The sequence below is a fragment of the Podarcis erhardii genome, assembly GCF_964252035.2.
Source record: "Podarcis erhardii genome assembly, chromosome: 6".
In the NCBI taxonomy this organism is placed as follows: domain Eukaryota; kingdom Metazoa; phylum Chordata; class Lepidosauria; order Squamata; family Lacertidae; genus Podarcis; species Podarcis erhardii.
In genome coordinates, this window is record NC_138510.1 from 79690002 (window position 1) to 79709997 (window position 19996).

Below are 19996 nucleotides of genomic sequence, written 5' to 3' on the forward strand. Positions count from 1 at the left end.
GATAAATAGGTACCGCTCCGGCGGGAAGGTAAACGGTGTTTCCGAGCGCTGCTCTGGTTCGCCAGAAGTGGCTTAGTCATGCTGGCCACATGACCCGGAAGCTGTACGCCAGCTCACTTGGCCAATAAAGCGAGATGAGTGCCGCAACTCCAAAGTCAGTCACGACTGGACCTAATGGTCAGGGGGCCCTTTACCTTTATTCTGAAACATGTTTTTGACACAATAATGGTGTATTAGGCTTTTCCCGCCTTGTTTTGTTCTGTGCTGCTTCACCAATACTACTGCTTTCCAGAGAGGACATAGCACAACAAAAGCGGGACAAAAGTAAACTAGAACATGTGTAGTATTAAAGCGGGGGGGGGGGGGGGGATTTCAGCAGGAAATTACTGCAACTGGCACAAAATGCCACAGCATGATTGCTGACAGGAGTGAGACCTTGTCATCATGCACACCTCTGCTCAAAAATCTTCATCGGCTGCCCATTTGTTACTGGGCCAAATTCAAATTTAAGATTCTACTATTGGAGCAGTTTCCTTGCAATCCCCCCCCCAGTGCTTTTTTCTGTTACGCATACCCCTAAACATTTTGTGAATCTAAGTTTGGCTTTATTGAGGGGCAGTTTTTCAATATGAGTGGGAAAATGAGAGTACCCCTAAACATTTTTTTTTTTTTTTTTAGAAAAAAGCACTGTACACACACACACACACACACACACTTAACCATTTCAATCTGTGGGATTGGCACTTTTACAAGTGTCACATAGTGTTTGTTCCACACTTTCAAAGAATCAATATTTCAGTGTGGCAACACCCACACTTTGGAATTCCCTGACATCATCATCACCATCATCACCATCATCATCATCAGACCTCATGCTGGTTCACAAGATAAAATCTGGGACAAAGTCCCTCCTGCACGAAGAAGCTATCTTAGATGGGCTTTGCATTTTATAACATTGAGGGTCATAGTGTGAGAATTCCTCAGAGAATTCCACCACACCAGTCACCAGCCTTTCCAGACAGCAGGAAATATCAGAAGATGTCATTGATAAGAAGCAACCCTACCAAGACATGAACATACAGTATGTATTTTAATATTTGTTAGTTAATATCCCACAATTTTGGGGGCCGGGGGGCAGAAATAGGCTAATTTGAATGCATGCTGAAGTATGTGTGAGTTTCTATGAGGTGAGATGTAGTGATTACAGCAAGAGACTTTATTGAGCAAACAGAACAGAGCAAAAGGGGCAAAGCAACTAATAACGTACATATTTCTGAAGGCATGGGCCGCTCACACTCTCAACCTGATTGGCTGTCTAAAACAAGCTGCGAATCGTAACTCAGAGCTTAAGAGCCAATGCCAGCAACCCAAACCCTGACAATGCTACATAATTGGATATCATGTATCGAATCAGAACAGAGGGCCACAGAATCCTAGTCCAGACCACTGAGTACATAACACATACTTTCTGTAAACTGCTTGGTTTTTTATGATTAAGCAGTATATAAATCCTGTTTGATACATAAAATCAGAGAAAACAACTTAGTACTTGCTGAAAAGGAGAACTTCTAGCAGCTCTACAGGGGTCCAACACACTTTGTAAATTGTATACAAATTTGAGCATGCCCCACTGGACAGTTTGTTCCAAGCGAGTTAGATAAATTGCTCTGAATGTTGAGAATGCTTATTTTAAACGGTGCAAGAGTCTGCTCCGAACAAATTGTATAATAAACATGTCAGCACTGATAAATTACAGTGTTTGTGTGTATTTTGCTTAGCATGTAGCGCTTGCCTCCCATCCCCTTGGATCATCCTCAACATGGGATGCTGCTGTTCTTAAGGATGGGGGCAAAGAATATTTGAAAATCATTCACATGCTACACTAAGTAACCACCAGCTTAATCCCAAATTAATGAGCCGTATCTGTGCCTGATGTCTGAAAGAGCAGAAACAAAATTGCATTTTGATGTTGGGAAAACCATATCATTGCGGCTAGATAATCCTTAGCAAGTCTCAAGTTTTTTTTATTTTTTAAATTCACTGTTATCAGTAATTGTTATTGGCTTTTATCCGAATGTATTACACATGCCTGAAATGTTATTACAATTAAACAGTGTTTAAAACAGTGGCTGCTTTTTGTGATCTATTCTTGCTTGGCCAGTTTAGCACTCTAAAGGTAGTTACAGGTGTGGCAAGTTACAAGACTCATTGTGAATCACTGAAGCCAAAAGCTGACCATCTTTATTTTAATAAGGGGGAAATGAACCGGGATGGGGAACCAAAGCCTCAAAGCAAATCCTTAAATTGTTTCTCTACACAGAACTAAAATTCTCTGGTTTTTGCATTCAGCACCCAGTACTGCATCCCACCCATCAAGAGTGATCTTGTCAAGGACACAGGGGACCCCCAGACCAACATTTCCTTTAGCAATACAGATGTGGTGCTCTCCAGATGTTGTTGTACAATTGCAATCACCCCTGAATATTGGCCATGCTGGCTGGGGATGGTGGGAGTTGCGACCCAGAATATCTGGATGGCACCTAGGGGACTGGCTAGACGGGAAAGAGTGGTGGGTGCCACCCGCCCAAGAACCCCCCCAGGGATGACACAGAGGAAGAAGACTTCCTCTGTGGTGGGACACAGAGGACCAGTCTGGGGAAGGGACAAGCTGGGAGGTGATAGAAGCAGGAGGTTTGAGTGAACATGGGGGGAGGGGTGGGGTCAGAAGGAGAAAGCCATTCTAGGACAGGGATGAGTGCCAAGGGTCGCAGTGTGAGGACAGAGCGGAGCCAGACACTGCTTCAGCAGCTGGACAGCTCCCCTCCACGGAGCTCTCCTCCTCTACTGACAGACAACCAAATCATGAGGAGCCTTGCACATCACTGAGACAGAACCAGAGGGAGATCCTTTCCCCTTGTAAGAGTCTACGGCTGCTTGGGAGACGGCTAGAGTGAGGAGGAAGGTCCAAACATCAGCAATGTCTTCAACTAGGGCAGATTAGCCTAGATAAACTCCACTGTGGTTTTTTATTTTTGTGAATGAAAGCTGATTGCAATTCGCGTCTTGAGTCCTTTTCCTGATCTGTGGATGAATCTGCGTTCCTGACACTACCCCAGTCTAAACTCTCGACAACCAGTAGGCACAGAGAGTGTTAGAATTTAGAAGCCAAATGAGAAATTGGCCGTTCCTGTTTATTTGTTTGCTTGTTTTTGATTTGTTTTGTTTTGTGGGTTAAGTGAACTTATGGAATTTTATTGCTACTTGCTCAGAGATGCACTAAATAAACAACCACCTGGAAAGGGCCACTACTTGTTTCCTAGTAACACACATGCCATCATTACACAACTGAATCACGGTTGTATAAGCATACCTTTAAAAAGGAAGCATGAATCATGCATTGCAAGGTGTAGGTTGTTAACAGCAAATAGCCAGGTTGAAGTCAGCAGAAAGCTGTTTGCGATACCTTTAATTCTGGCATAGAGTGGGGGGAAGGACCACGCTCTTCTTTGGATGCTGAGAGTGGGAGAGATGGGTAGCTTAATCACAGCACTTTAAAGAAGGAAGTAGGTTTGTGATCTGTTTTGCTCCTGCTGGCTTTCTTTCTCTGGACCGGTGTTTTCCTCTAGTGTGCAGCTTTTTATATTCAACCCAGTGTCCAACCGTGAGATCTGATAATATTTTTAAGACTTTAAAATGAAGGCTTTAAGTTTCTGAAATGATGGATTTGAATCTGAATAGGATGCATTCCAAAGGGCTTTTATCATCAACCATAATCTCCTTTTTTGTAATAATATTTTCTTCTTTTTTCCCGTATAGGAAGTGACATTTGTTACTCAACAATTATATTCCAATTCAACAAAACTAGCGACGTCCTGCTCACCCAACATCAAATTACAAACAATTGAGGTTTAAGGTTTCGTCTTATCTAATTTCATCCTCTCTAACATGTTTCTTAATATATTCTGCTGTTTCCTTACACTTGAAACCCCGCTGTGGTCTTCGCATATGGGAAATATCAACCATAATCTTCTAACAGCAAAGGGAGGAGGAGGAATGAGAGAGCTAGAAAGTAACAGAATTAGGAAAAATGCATGCCTCACTAGCAGCAAAGGCACAGCCCAGGTCACTTCCCCAAACCATGCCCATTGCACAATGGTAAAATTCTCATTCATTGCTCAGTCTATTCTTTCCTCTACCCCCTGCCCACCTCTGAAATGTGTCACCTGGAAGGTTACCTTACCCAGAAAGCAATGCAGTCCTTGGGCTGAAAGACATTCCCCACCCCTGCTTGAGAATAGCCACACTCCCATGTTATTGATGCATTGTTTCAACCAAAAATTTTGTTGCTGAGGTATACCAGCGTGGAGTTCAGGAGGATTGTTTTGTAGTAAGTGGCATGACAGAAAAGGAAGAAAGTAAGGTGGGACAAACAGCACAGCCTGTTTTCTTTCTGTGTCATGTTTACACGGGTTCTTTCACAAATGTGCTCTGTTCTGTTTCATAAAATTATAGGTGATGTTGGTGTGGCACGAAAAACCCATGTTGCTGTGTTTCTTTCCTAAATAATTGCAGACTGACTGCTTAATGATAACGTACAAGGTTTGGGCATCAAGACAACTAGTCGGTAGCTGTCTGTGTGCTCTCTTTTTTTCTCCTTTTCGTGGGTGAGAATAACAGTTGCCTGCCTCCAGGCTCTCAGAATCCCTTTAGTACCCTGAGATGCAATTTGCCTTGCCCCCAAAATTCATTTAGAGTGGTTAGGCACTCTTCTATCACCTTTTTACCTATGTTACCTCACTACCTTTCAACACCAACCTCCATTTTTCACCCAAAACAAGCCTGCACCAAAATTCCCATTTAAATACTTATTGGTAAATCTACATTTTTTCTCTCAAAATACACCTTTCTAAATATATTTGTCTTCAAAATATGTATTTCTAAACATATCTCCTCTCAAAACAGTGGATAACTGAATCCCAAACCTTCATTGGTCTTGGAGGTGTGGATCAAGTCAGTTCATACTGGAATTTCTCAATTTAATTCCTCAACTCTATAACTCTGGAAGCAGCTAGAGTCTTTCTGGCTGTGATGTCATAATGTGTGTGTCTCCTGGACAAACCAGGTTGACCTGTCTTGCTCTACTGCTTACATATTATAAAGATTAAGTGGTTTCAAAATCCTTTTAAATTAATAAAATTAAATGTTCTAGGGTCAACCCCCCACCCCTGATCTCAACAGAAGTTAGAAGTTTCAAAGAGAGCTTACAATCCTTGAATGGTACAAAACAAAGCCTAACCGGTTAAATTTCTGTTATGTCTGTTGGCCAACCAGTCTTTCATTAGATATATCGGGGGATAATATTCAAGAATGGTTGACCGGGGAACTAATCAAGGGGAACTAATGCTTGGCAGAAGGTCCACTGACAAGTAGGAACCACTCTGTGTTTTTTATGTGCAATACCAATCAGAGCAAATGACACATGTTCAATAAAGGGAAGGGGTAGAAAGGAACAGTAGAAAAAGCAAATGCCGGATTTTGAGAATGAACACTTCTAGCTGAAATTCTATTGGCGTAGATTCAGGAGAGAGGGGTGCCCAAGTTGTTGGGGTTTTGTCTCCTACAAGTGTCCGGCTGTATCTATTTGTATCCTGGTAAATAAAAGCAAGTGTTATATTTTAAACCTCCAGTGCTTTTTACTGCAAAGGAAACTAAATACTGATACCTGTGGACATTCTCTTTGCTCAGGGAAGTGAAGAGCATGTAATGATTCCTTGCTCAGTTTGAATGCTAAGCCAGGGAGAAAAGGGGGGATATTATACCAGGGCATCATTTACGAGATGTTGCATCTTTAAAACCATCTAGGAATAACCACCGTCTCAGCCAAAGGCTTTCCCCCCTCATGTCGACAACAGGAATGTGAGGAGACTCACATTGTGTCAGGTGTCATTGTTTCTGAGCCTCAGCTTGACATGATAGAATGGGGGGGGGGTAATAACATCTGCATGAGAAACAAATGGCTGAAGGCCTGGCGCCGGCAGAAAATGCTGCTGCAGTAAGATATGCAAAGAGCAACATCCCCACTGAGACAAACCCATTGCAACCTTTCTGAGCTGGCCAGAGGAAGGCTTGGCAGTGACATCTTTGAGAAGGCTGCTTGCTGCTGAGGCTCCAGTTCATATCAAAGCGACAGCACAAAGGTTGAGGGCATCTAACAATAAAGAGTTCCAGACAGTAAAGAGATCACTTTGTGCTCTTTGGAACAAAACATTGCTCTGCGTTGGAAAGAGCCCCATTGGATTCCACTGGCTCCTGCTTGATGGAAGCCATGGCAACAAGGAAGCAGTTTGCCCTTAGGATTTCAAGGGTTTGGACTAACCGTAAAAGTTATCCTCATTTGGAAATGAATGCCTACTGATGTGGGTGGGGACAAGATGAGAGCGGAAAGAAATTTGTGTGCAATATCTTCAGCCACCGAATACTTGTCTCCATCTAGAAGTATTTCCCAATACATAGTGGAACCTCGGTTTTCAAGCGTCTCAGAAGCCAAACAATTTGGAACGCAAACACTGAAAACCCAGAAGTAATTGCTTCCATTTTGAAATGCACCTCGGAAGCCACACGGCTTCTGAGGAGCGTTTCTCCATTTTTTCAATGGATTTTGCAGACCGCCGATTGATTCTCAGTTTTCGAACGTTTTGGAAGTTGAACGGTCTTCCGGAAAGGATTAGGTTTGAGAACCAAGGTTCCACTGTACATAGTATTGTGAGTTGGGGGGCAGGCGGGGCTGTATGTCTGAGTTTTCCAAAGCAGCTACTCCATTCCCAACTTAAGAATGGAAAGTGAAATAAAATAAAAATAATAAAAGAGGTTTAAGGATGCTCTTAAGGCAAATCTTAAAAAATGCAGTATAAGAATGGAAAATTGGGAAACACTGGCCTGTAAGTGCTCCAATTGGAGAACAGCCTTTACCAAAGGTGTCATGCACTTTGAAGAAGCATGAACTCAGGATGAAAGGGAGAAACGAGCTAAGAGGAAGGCACGTTTGGCAAATCCTCACTGTGATCAACCCGGAAACCTATGTCCCCACTGTGAAAGGACGTGTGGATCCAGAATTGGCCTCCACAGTCACTTCCGGACACACTGTTAAGACCGTGTTCATGGAAGACAATCTTACTCAGCCATGAGTGATCGCCAAAGAAGATGCCCGAGTCCTTTCTAATTCCTGGCTGCATGTGCTGGAATGGCTAGGCAACTTTCTTGGCAATAGCCTAAGCATTGGTCGTTAAGGTAACAATGTAAGTGGCTCTATGACAGAGGACAATGGGTGGGTCTCCATCCTTCAACTGTCTGTTAGAAAGACAAAAGCCAGAGTTGAGGTTTGTAAGCTAGGAGATGGAGACTGCAGGCTGGGCAGCTGGGAGATAGAGCCATGCCTGATTTCTGGTGGAACCCAAGGCTGTGGCTATTGGGATAAGTAAGACTCTCCTGGGGTTTTAATTCTTTGAACCCCTCCATCACAGGCTCAGGTTGAATATGTGTGTAAATAAACTGCCAAGAGGAAGAGGGACAACCACTGAAAGGCATCTTGAAAAAATAGCTCAGGCTGCTGAGAATGGGTTGATAGGTGCTTGATCCTGTTGAAAATAATTCTGAAGAGTTCCTATGTTACTGAAGTACTATACTGCAATACAAAGAGACAAAGTGGAGTATTACGCCTGGCCTGCTTCCAAATACATTTGGATTGAGTGGTTCAAGAGGGCTTCAAAATGAATTATGGGGCCATTTCTTTAAATAAAACAGATATAATTACATGTTTCCTTAAAAGATATGAGACATAGCAAGAGTATGGGACAATTCAGTATTGGGAGGGCAAAAATCAAAAGGACGGAAGAAGGATAACAAACAAAGGAGGAACAGAAAGACAAAGCAACCTGAAGCACTATGTTCTTCAGCCATAAAACTATCCATAGCTGCCCAATCATTAAAGCAAAAGCGTGTGCATGTAACAAGAATATATTTGTGGTTCCTATGCATAGTATGACTTTTTGTTAGGCAGCCAATGTTATATTAGGGTCGTTGTTCTGTCCTTGATAATGCTCATTTTCTGCTGAGGTTAAATCAATTTAGACACCATCTAGTCTTACATTGTAATTATTATTTTTCTATCAGTTAGAATCAGCTGCCAATTTATGGCATCTAGTGACATGCATTAGAAACCAAACTGATAGCAACAAACAGTCCTGAACAGGAAGATCTTGGTGTGTATTCCCTACTCAGGAGATGGGGCTGATTACAAGGGAAGCACATTTTCTCAAGCCCAAATTCAAACCCTGCTTCGGCTCAGTCTTCCATGGGCAGTGAATGGATTAGTTCTCCCCCCATCCCACTTTCCTTACAAAAACCGAATGGTGTATTAAGGAGAAAGGTTATTCATGTTAGCTCCCAAAATTCAATTGTCTTTTCATTACAGGCATTTTATTAAATATGCTATGGTCTGATGATGTGCGTACAGATGAATATATATGAGAAAATGAGAACAGAAAGTAGAACAGTAGAGTTGGAAGGGACCACAAAGGCCATCTAGGCCAACCCCCTGGAATGCAAAAAAACTTCTGCCCCATGTGGGCCTCAAACCCACTACCCTGAGATTATGAGTCTCATGCTCTACCAACTGAGCTATCCAGCAGCTAGAGAAGAGAACAGCAACTGTTGGGTTGGACCATCTAGGCTAGGGATGGGAAGCTGTTACTCTCCAGATGTTGCTAGACTTACAGCTTCTGTCTTCTTCTTCTTTTTCTTCTTTGGCGATCACTCGTAGCCAAGTAAGATTGTCTTCCATAAACACGGTTTTAACAATGAGTCCGTAAGTGACTGTGGAGGCCAATTCTGGACCCACATGTCCTTCCATAGTGGGGACATTGGTTCCTGGGCAGGAGTTGATCACGGTGTGGATTTGCCAAGTGTGCCTTCCTCTTAGCATGTTTCTCCCTTGCGTTATAAGTTTGAGTGTCTTCAAAGTCCATGACACCTTTGGTAAAGGCTGTTCTCCAACTGGAGCACTCACAGGCCAGTGTTTCCCAGTTGTCAGTGTTTATACTACATTTTTTTAGCTTTGCCTTGAGACAGTCTTTAAACCTCTTTTGTTGACCACCAGCATTACACTTTCCATTTTTAAGTTCGGAATAGAGTAGTTGCTTTAGAAAAATGATAATCAGGCATCTGCACAACATGACCAGTGCAACGAAGTTGATGTTGAAGAATCATTGCTTCAACACTGGTGATCTTTGCTTCATCCAGTACACTGATATTAGTTCACCTGTCTTCCAAAGTGATGTGTAAGATTTTTCAGAGACACCGTTGATGGAATCTTTTGAGGAGTTGGAGATGGCGTTTGTAAGTGGTCCATGTTTCACAAGCATACAGTAAGGGTGGTAGTGCAATAGCTCTGTAAACAAGCATTTTGGTTTCCCTGCGAATGTCCGGGTCCTCACTCTGTACTTCAATCGGAAGAAAGCCGCACTCGCAGAGCTCAGGCAATGCTGGATTTCGGCATCAATGTTGACCCTTGTAGGAAGATAGGTAGGTAGGAGAAGTGACTGACATTTTCCAACGTTACACCATTGAGTTGGATTTGTGGTGCTGCAGAGGGGTTGTTTTGTACTTGTTGGTGCAGCACTTTGGTTTTTTGGATGTTGAGCGACAGGCCAAGCTTTTTGTAAGCTTCTGCAAATATATTTAGGATGGTTTGGAGGTCATCCTCTGAGAGTGCACACACTACGTTGTCATCAGCATACTGAAGCTCTATGACGGAAGTTACAGTAACCTTACTCTTTGCTTTCAGCCTGCTCAGATTGAAGAGCTTTCCATCTGTTCAATACATGATTTCTACTCTGGTGGGGAGTTTCCCTTCAACAAAGTGTAGGATCATGGCAATGAAAATAATTAACAGAGTTGGTGCAATAACACAACCCTGTTTAACACCTGATCCCACTGTGAATGGTTCACTTTGAGTGAGAGCCATTGTTATCTGTGATTGTTGCTGTCATATTGTCAGGGAGGAGCCAAATGATGTTTACAAATTTATCTGGGCAGCCAATTTTCAGAAGGACAGTCCACAGGGCATTACGATTTACAGTGTCGAAAGCCTTACTCACTCAGGTCGATAAACACCATATACAGAGGTTGGTTTGGCTCTCTGCTTTTTTCCTGAAGCTGTCGAGCGGAAAAAATTATGTCCACTGTCCCCCTAGAAGGCCAAAAACCATTTTGGGATTCAGGAAGGGTCACCTCGGCTATTGCTAAGATCCTTGCAAGAATTTTGCAGGCCGCATCTAATAGAGAGATGCCTCAATAGTTTCAGCAATCAGTTCTGTCACCTTTTTAAAAGAGATTGATAATTTTGGCATCCCTAAAGTCTGCTGGGATCGCTTCTCTTTCCCAGATTTTTTCGATGAGCTTGTGAAGTTGTTGTGTAAGTTCAATTCCACCCACTTTGAAGATTTCAGCAGGTATTCCATCAGGTCCACTGGCTTTGTTGTTTTTCATTTGGTTAACTCTCCCAGATTTGGAGATACTGCAAGCTCATCTCTAACTTGTTTTTGCGAAAATTGTGAGAGGACCTCAGCAGCTACGGGGGAGTTGTGGTTAAGGAGATGTTGGTAGTGTTCTTTCCAGCGCAGTGCAATAGCTTCATTATCTTTTAGAAGTGTGGTACCATCTGCTGAGCGTAGGGGGCATATGCCATGATTTATTGGCCCATAGATGCTCTTTGTGGCTTTAAAGAAACTCTGTGCATCATGAGTGTTGGCTAAGTGCTGGATCTCTTGAGCTTTTTTCATTTACCAGGTATTTTTTAGTTCTCTGGTTCTTCTTTGAACCTCAGCCTTAGCGTTGGCATAGGTTTTTTTCTTAGTGGCAGTTTCTATCTCTTTGCCAGATCTGAAAGGCCTTTATTTTCTTGTCAGTCATGCGTTCAATCTCACTGTCATTCACCCAAGGTGGTAAAGTCAAAGGGAAGGAGCTAGACACAGAATGATCCAAGAAGTCCTCAACGGCACAACAGGCGGATGATAACAAGCAGTATGTTACAACGGCTGTGAAGGTGGACGAAGGCTGCAGCAGATAGGATCTACCGGTTTGTTGTCACTACTCATGCCATCGGAACAGAGCCCTACTGCGAAGACAGCTCCTGTAACCTCTGCTGATCACACTGACTGGGACTAATGGGAATTGGAAGTCCAACAATGCCTGGAGGACCACAGGGTCACCATCCCTGATCTAGGCCAAAATCCTGCCTCCAACATTCTGTGCATTCACAAGCTGGTCAGACAGGTGATCCCCTTTCTCTGTTGTGTGTTCCCAGGTGCCTCTGTAGGAAGCACCATTTAGCTATACAGTCAAACCTTGGTTCTCGAATGGCTCCATTTTTGAATGTTTTGGCTCCCAAATGCCAAAAACCCAGAACTGCTCCAGTTTTCGAACAATTTTTGGAAGCTGAATGTGCCACGTGGCTTTCGTTTTGAGTTTCCCTATTGTATTGAAGCTTCCACTTTCAGTTTTTGGTTGTCAAGCGTTTCGGAAATCGAACAGTCTTCTGGAATGGATTACGTTCAACAACCGAGGTTTGACTGTATCTACAAGCTGCTCTAGCTTTTAAAATTATGGCTTGTTTAGTTGGCAGTACAGCTACTAAACTAGACATATATTGTACACAGGAATGTAAAAGAAGGGAATGCAGGTATTTAGGTGTTGTTTCAAACACTACTAAAATCCAGTTTGTTCATTATGTCCACGTTCATCCCTCTGATAATTTTGCACTCTTGTAAGAAGCTCTGCTCCTATTCCTGTGTAAATGGCTAGATTTTAAAAAGGGGTCTGAAAGTCACATGAGGGGGATTTGGTGCCAAGAAGATGCCTCTAGGTCACTCAGCACGTTCGCTGCACAATTCCTGAAAGTTTCTGCACGGCCGTTTCTGCTTTTTATTTATTTACTACCTACCAACCTGCATTTTTGCAGCTTTCCATAAAACATGAAAATACGGTATAAAACAATAAAAATGATGAATTGACTAAAAAGCTCTGAAACACAATCATGTACATAGAAACATAAGAAGCAGCCTTAAACTGACACAGACCATCACTCCATCTACCATCGTTTGTCAGGGAGACATTGCCTGGGCTCTTTTGTATGCAAGGCAGATGCTCTGCCACTTAGCTTTGTGAATTGTGTCGAGGAGCCCTCTGCATGAAGAGTTTATAGTCAGCACCACTTGCTTGGCTTCTCTACCAAAACTATCAATGTCTCTGGTAGAACCCCCTGGAAGGATTATTCATCAGAATATCCAAAGCCATCTCAATCCCAAACCCAGGTCGAAATCCAGATGAAATGGATTGCATGCATAGATTTTGGATTTTAATCTCCTCCAATACATTTTCTATATTGATGTGTGTGGTTTCCCCCCAACCCAACCCCCTACTCCCTGCCATCCCAATAGGCTATGATTCCAGAATTAACCCTGGCTGGGAGAAATGTGTATCTTTGCAAGAGAGAGGGTTCAGCTCTCCTCATCCATGTCTTTGCTCTTCAAACTCTATACACAGTTGGAGAAGGCCTCAAATGAATCTTCTAGCCTCACATGTAGTTTGATTTGCCTCTCTCTCTCTCTCTCTCTCTCTCTCTCTCTCACACACACACACACACACACACGGATCCCTACTTAGTCTATCTCATTTCCAGGAAAGATAACTCTTTGTGTTTGTGCATTTAGTTGCTTTTGTACCCAAGGCTCAGAAAAGCAGTCTCTTATGAAGTTAACCTAGCCTTTGAAGTAAAGGTTTCACAAATTACAATGACTGTTCGGATTTTGTTTTAATTTCATCTGCTTTGAAGTCAGGTCCTTTTGCTGTTTCCCGTTTTTTGGCATCAGATACACACTGACATATGGTTAGGTAATATCTTCTATAATAATTCATTTCACAGTTTACATTGCTAACCACAGTCTGTGTCCAAAAGGGATTAATTCCACACACACCGCACACAGTGTTTTCTGCAATCAGACATTGTGGTTTTTCTCTAGAACTCATGAGAATGTTCACTTTAAATTATTCAGAGCTAGATTAATATGTATGTCTAGAAGGAACTCCTACAATGCTGGAGTGAGTTTGAGAGAAGGTAGATGCAAAGATGACTTGTTAAAGTAAGTAAGTAAATGTATCTGGCTTCTCTTTTTAATATAAAAAATAAAGAAGTCACAATGTATAAACATAGTATTTAAACACAGTTTTCTCAGACTAGAATCAGTGGACAAAATGAAATGAAATTGCTAAAATTCCACTCACAATACAGCTTAAATTCCTGCTCTGCAGTGTTCAGTGGACATTTTCACAAGAGTCAGTAAGGATAGTCTTTCATCCACTTTTGTAAATCAAACGAAACAGCTATATTAATACGAACTTGCGTTCAAACAACTTTTTTTGCTTAAAAAACTCTCTGCTTTTCCTCTGTTGCTTTCATGAGATTCAGAAATCTCATGCTCAAAAAGTACTTTTAGCACTACTCGTAAAGAAACATCCTGCACTTGAGATTTCTGAATGAGTAGTTTCTAGAACAAAATCAAAGCAGAAAATCTGTGAAAAATCTAAGGGGTGTGCAAGAACTTCCCTTTTTCGTTTCACTCTTCCATTTGTTTTAATTATTAAACTCTCCATTAAGTTTGCTATACATCCAATGAAATAACATTCACTCATATTTGTGGTCCTAGAACCAGGAACCCACACAGGCCTTAGGCTGAGATACCTTGAATTATGCATTCTCAGACCTCTATCACTTTGCAGGAACTGCAGGAAAAATCTGAGGGATGCTAGAGCTTAGCTAGGAACTATTTATGTCAAAACTTTCTGGAAGATCTCAAGAAACGCTTAGACTAGGACAAATATGCCATCACACACCACCCCAATCTCCCAGCGGTGCGAGATTCCAGGGGTACAAGGCATGCTTATCAGGGTCTGTGTTTCCTTTGGACAATGAGGCACAGCAAAGACTGTAGTGTCTTTATGATGTATGGCTTATTTACACATATATACAACCTGGGCTTACTGTGGATGGATTCAAAACATTACACTCAAAGCGGGTTCCGTCTCTCTCACAGCTGCAGTACTGGATCCAAACTGCCAACCCCATGGTACTTTGACTCTCCTTTGTCCAGCTCACAAACTGCTTGCAAAACCCCACCACCACTATTGCATTAGCCCACTGCAATTTTGAAAGTCCAACTCCCACCTCTGCAATGCCTTTTGCTAGCAACCCAGAGCCCAGGGCTTGGCTCCACCACTCTGTGTCCAGCAGAGAAGCTTGCCTTGTTGATGCCCATCATCTTGTCTACTCTCTTACTGATCCATCTCTTCAGGCTATTACTTCATCAGGAAGCTAGTCTGGCTTTTTAAAAACAGGACCTAATTTTAAAATGCTAAATTCAATGTCTGGCACCCCAGAATTAGGAGGAGAGTCCAGGAACCCCAATACCTTATAACACTATGTATTTACTTGCTTAGTTTGTGTGTCAGCCCAGCTCACTTCTGTTGAGTTGATGACAGTGATGTTGCTGCAGCAAATGATTACTGCCTGAAAGCAGTGTTGTAAAACGGTTGAACCTCAGTAAGTGCTGGTAGGAAGCATTAGGCCACAAATCTGTCCTGCTGGGAATAAAAAAAAAAACAGTGAAGCAATCTCTTCAGAGCCCCTCTGATGCACAGAAGGGAACAGAAGTGTGTAACATTAGTCTCTGCAATGGTCAGGGAACATGAAGCTTCTGAAAAGGCTAAGCCTAGTATAAAACTAGGAACCTGGTCTCCTGCCTTTGGGCAGCAAAAGACATAAGTACTTTCCTTATGCATGCCAGACTTCTGTCCTAAGACCCAGTAACCCAATTCCAGTGTGGAATTGTAAAAGCAATAAACAAATAATATCTATAGCTTTATATACAATCAGTCCCAGATTTACAGAAGCTGTCCTAGTTTCTGATTTGATCTCAGAATGTCCCGCTTTTCCTTAGGAGAATTTTCATCAGAGAAACGTCGGAGGGTATGGAGTCATGCAACCCCCTAGCCAAGGAGACAAGTAACTATACAACCTTTAGAAGACATCTGAAGGCAGACTTGTATAGGGAAGTAATTTTTAACGTCATGCGCTGGGCCTCCTCAATCTTGGGGGCAATTTGGCACCTCTGGTACTGGAAGAGTACTGTGGTTTTGCTTATTTTGTAAATAAAAAGATCACAATAGCCAGAAATATGTATTCTATAGAAGTAAATGACATGTAGTCTGGAACAGAGGCAGAGGGAAGGGGAATGCACAAAAAAATAAGAAAAGAGAACAATATGATTCCCAACACATTTCAGGGAAACTCCTTTTCCTAAGGGGAAAGTTTATTTTAAAAAAATCTCTGCTTAGGCCAGCCGCAGGCCACAATTTAGATTCCCAGAACTCCAGGGTTTCTAAAGGTATCCGCAATAAAGGTGACAGTTCAGATAGGCCATAGGAGCAGCTTTCTCTGAAGCCAAATAAAATCAAGCTGCTCTAAACAGAAAGCTTGTTTCATTGTTCTAGCAAGCTGGCATACTCTGTAATGTTTTCTCTACCAGGCAGACGATTTGCAATTGGCTTGATCCGCATCAATGGAAATTACAAATAGTTTGCTGGAAAGCTGCAAGCCCTATTTGCATTCCTCTTGTTCGAAAGGCTGAAAACATACTGGCCATAACAAAATATTGCCTGGTGCACGGATTTAGCAGACAAATGTTAGTCTGGCAGCAAGCTGGGTACAGTGCTCTCTTTCCATTTTGCATTATAATTGCTGAGGGCATAGTTGCAGAATCTGTGGAAGGAAGCAATGGCTGGCCTGGGAATATAATACATCATCATAGCAATAAGCAGAGTGTCCCTGCCCCCCCCCCCCAAGCAGCTATTGCCTTGCTGAATCCAACTACGGTCTAGCTAGCCCAAAATTATTTTGGCAGTAGCAGAGAGCCTAATGTACCTGGATGCTCACAAGCAGGATTTGAAGGGAAATGCCATCCCCTGTTCTTTGTCCTCAGCATCTAGTAATCAGAGGAACAGCACCTCTGAAGATGAAAATGCCATACAGCTATCATAGCCGCCGGGGGGCGGGAGGGAGGGATGTGGTTGAATATCAGTGCCTTTTTGGACCTCTTGAGTGCCTGTAATTTTCATTTTGCTTTTCATTTGTATACCACCTTTCTATATTACTACAGTGGTACCTCCAGTTACAAACTTAATGCGTTCCAGAGGTCCGTTCTTAACCCGAAACCGTTCTTAACATGAGGCGCGCTTTCGCTAATGAGGCCTACTGCTGTCGCCAGTGTGTGACTTCCGCTTGCATCACGGGGCAAAGTTTGCTACCAGGAGCATCTACTTCTGGGTTAGTGGAGCTCATTACACAAAGCGTTTGTAAGAAGGACGATATGTAACCCGAGTTTCCACTGTATACACAGGGTGGTTTGCCGCAACAAACTACAGTCATACCTCGGGTTGAATTTGCTTCAGGTTGAGCATTTTGGGTTGCGCTCCGTGGCGACCCGGAAGTAACGGAACGCCTTACTTCTGGGTTTTGCTGCTCCCGGATGTGCAGACGGTCAAAATGATGTCATGCGCATGCGCAGAAGCGACGAATCGCGACCCGCGCACGTGCAGATGTGGGTTGCGTTCACTTCAGGATGCAAACGGGGCTCCAGAACGGATCCCGTTCGTATCCAGAGGTACCACTGTATACAACAAAGAACACAAACCTGATCCCAATAGAAAAAAGTAATGAGAAAACATGACTTTAAAATGGAACAACTTATATCAAATAACATAATATTCGGTAATCTATTAGAATAGAATAGCACACAATAAAATTAATTCCCAGAACATCAGCAAATAACAATTAAACAGAAATTCACTCTTTACTATTACAACAAATAATTACTAAGCTATGATCAATAAAAATCACTGCAAGTCAAACAATGTATGTTATGCAAGTGATGGCCACTCATCCTTCTCAGGTGAGTGGCAGCTGTGGACCTTTGCCCCATCTGCTGTCCCCAGCAGCGGAAACCTATCTGTCGGCCGGCCGTTTAAGGGAATTCCTTGCCCAGCAGAAATACTGAGTAGGACTCCCCACCAGAAAGTCAAAATAAAATGAGCCAATCAAAGGCCCCGCTGGAAGGGCAGTGCATGTAAGAGTCAGCCGTGTTTGAAAGACTTGCTTGATCCGTGCCTATGTACCTGCTCCCCCAATGGCAGTGTGGGTGACTGCAGAAAGGAAATTTTGTTGTTGCCGCTGCTGCTGTTGTTGTGGCTTTATCTGGGCCTCACAGTTCTCAACAAAGCCTGTCTGTTACGGTGGCATATTTTTATGTAGTCCTGTTCAGATCCTCAAAAAAGTGCTCCTGACCCCGTCTTCCATACATGAAGGTGTAAATAAACCTCTACACGTGCACTACTGTACAGTGGTACCTGGTTTATGAACTTAATCCGTTCCGGAAGCCCGTTCTTAAACCAAAACCGTTCTTAAACCGAGGTGCGCTTTCCCTAATGAGGCCTCCCGCCTCCGGTGCCCTTCCACCGTTCGGCTTCCGTTCTTAGACCGTGGTAAAGTTTGCAAACCGGGACACTACTTCCGGTTTTGTGGAGTTCGTAAACCGAATAGTTCATAAACAGGGCTGTTCTTAAACCGAGGTACCACTGTACAGTGGTACCTCGGGTTATATACGCTTCAGGTTACATACGCTTCAGGTTACAGACTCCACTAACCTAGACATATTACCTCGGGTTAAGAACTTTGCTTCAGGGTAAGAACAGAAATCGTGCTCCAGCAGCGCGGCAGCAGCAGGAGGCCTCATTAGCTAAAGTGGTGCTTCAGGGTTTCAGGTTAAGAAACCTCCGGAACGAATTAAGTACTTAACCCGAGGTTCCACTGTATATGTTTGGGCTCTTCTGCATGACTGGGAATGCTGTGTACAGTCAGGTTTACTGATTATGCGTACATAAAACCCATACACAGGCAGTGATTCATACCTTTTGCTAAATGTGGAAATTTGTAGTGCAAGCAGCCGCCATGTTTTGAAGGTCTGAACAATAAACAAGCCTTCTGTTTCTCAAACAACAGATCCAAAAGTTTTCAAACAAGCAATTTCCCTCATTCTTTCTCTCCTGATATGGTTTTTTGTTTTTTTGTTATTTGTTAGTCATCCCATAACATGGTTCTCTTGCCAATGTACAATGAAATAAATTTTAAAATTACAAAAGGCAAAAATTACAAATAATATAATTCAAAACAACAACACCCCATGACAACGGTAATAACTTCAGCGTGTCGACTCTGACCAATGTGGGATGCCACATAATAAAATTACCACATGATGATTTTAACATGCCAGATTGGAAGTTCCAATAGGTTGTTTCCACCCTCGTGCAACACTGGTGAAATTTCTTCCACCCCTTCCAATAGGGACTTAAGAGTGCTGGAAACGAATAAACAATTTAAAATATAGAAAAGATTAAAATGTCAGAGGAAACAAGCAAAAATGTAACTGCACTGTTCTAAATGCAAAAATAAGCCTCATCAGCGGAACAACCAATTTAACAGATGCCCAGCAGAAACGTAAGATAAATAATCCAAACCCTCAGATATTAAATCCTAAAAGTAAGAGGTGTTCACTGACAATACGAAGTAAAAATAAATAAATACCCACCACACGAAAGCTGGAGTGCTAAAGCCGCTTCCGTCATTTTAACAAACCTATCTGTTCTGTGTTGACCAAGCGAGGAGCTGAGGAGCAAATGGCCTCTTCTACTGGAAAACGGGCCTGTGCATCTCTAATTCAAAATTCACATTTTGAGGGTAAATAACTTTTTTTCTTTTCTTTTTGCTTCCAGGGCTGGCAGAGGAGATTCTGGTGCCTGAGGCGGGCAAGATGTGTCCCATCCTTTGCCAACCATGTACAACCAGACTGGCAGTCGAATTGTCTCTCAGCGCAGGATGAGACAGGACAAGGTCATCCACCGTACCTGAGTGGCAGCTATGGGGCTGTGAAGCCAGCTGTGCTCCTTGGGGAGGGGGACTGACAGTTAAACTGCTGTGGCAATTGTTGCTCTGTAAACAGAGCAGTGGTCTCCTAGCAACTCTCAGCAGCCTTAACTACACTTCCCAGGATCCTCTGGGGGAAGGCAGTGTCAGGCCCCCACCCCTCACCCCAGGGTCCCAATTCTTTAGAGATAGCAAATCTGTGTATTAGTATTAGGTAGAAGGAACAATAAGGGACGCGGGTGGCGCTGTGGGTAAAAGCCTCAGCGCCTAGGGCTTGCCGATCGAAAGGTCGGCGGTTCGAATCCCCGCGGCGGGGTGCGCTCCCGCTGCTCGGTCCCAGCGCCTGCCAACCTAGCAGTTCGAAAGCACCCCCGGGTGCAAGTAGATAAATAGGGACCGCTTACTGGCGGGAAGGTAAACGGCGTTTCCGTGTGCTGCGCTGGCTCGCCAGATGCAGCTTTGTCACGCTGGCCACGTGACCCGGAAGTGTCTCCGGACAGCGCTGGCCCCCGGCCTCTTGAGTGAGATGGGCGCACCAACCCCAGAGTCTGTCAAGACTGGCCCGTACGGGCAGGGGTACCTTTACCTTTACCTTAGAAGGAACAATAATGCAGCTCCTTTGAGAAAAAGGAAAAAGTACCTTCCCCCTTTTTCCAGACCTCAAGGCAGGCTGGGAAATGAAGGCACAGTAATATTCTAGTTTTTTGGGCTCTTCACAGAGCAGGGGAAAAACTCCCTCTCTCCTTTGCAACCTCGTTCTGTTTAGTTATTGCAAAAACACAAAAACTTCTTAACAGAACTTCGTAAAGAGCTTCCTAACCACACTCATTCAAAGCCCAAAGAACAGCCTATTGGGACGTGAGTAAAATACCTCTACATGTGCCTTGTGAATACATGTTTGAGAGCTTT

At 43.1% G+C, this 19996-nt stretch overlaps 1 long non-coding RNA gene across 5 annotated transcripts in view; it reads right to left on the bottom strand.

Moving 5' to 3' along the window:
* LOC309343967 overlaps nucleotides 1-19677 on the bottom strand; it is a 154951-nt gene extending 135274 nt beyond the window's left edge. For 2 of the 5 annotated variants that reach the window (XR_014157451.1, XR_014157452.1), the window contains exon 1: nucleotides 7175-7227. This is a non-coding gene — a long non-coding RNA (uncharacterized lncRNA). Of the gene's footprint in view, nucleotides 1-4982; nucleotides 5048-7174; nucleotides 7228-14542; nucleotides 14695-18752 lie in introns of those variants that run through there. The other 3 variants (XR_014157453.1, XR_014157454.1, XR_014157455.1) reach the window with 3 other exon arrangements.
* Nucleotides 19678-19996: the final 319 nt, after the last annotated feature.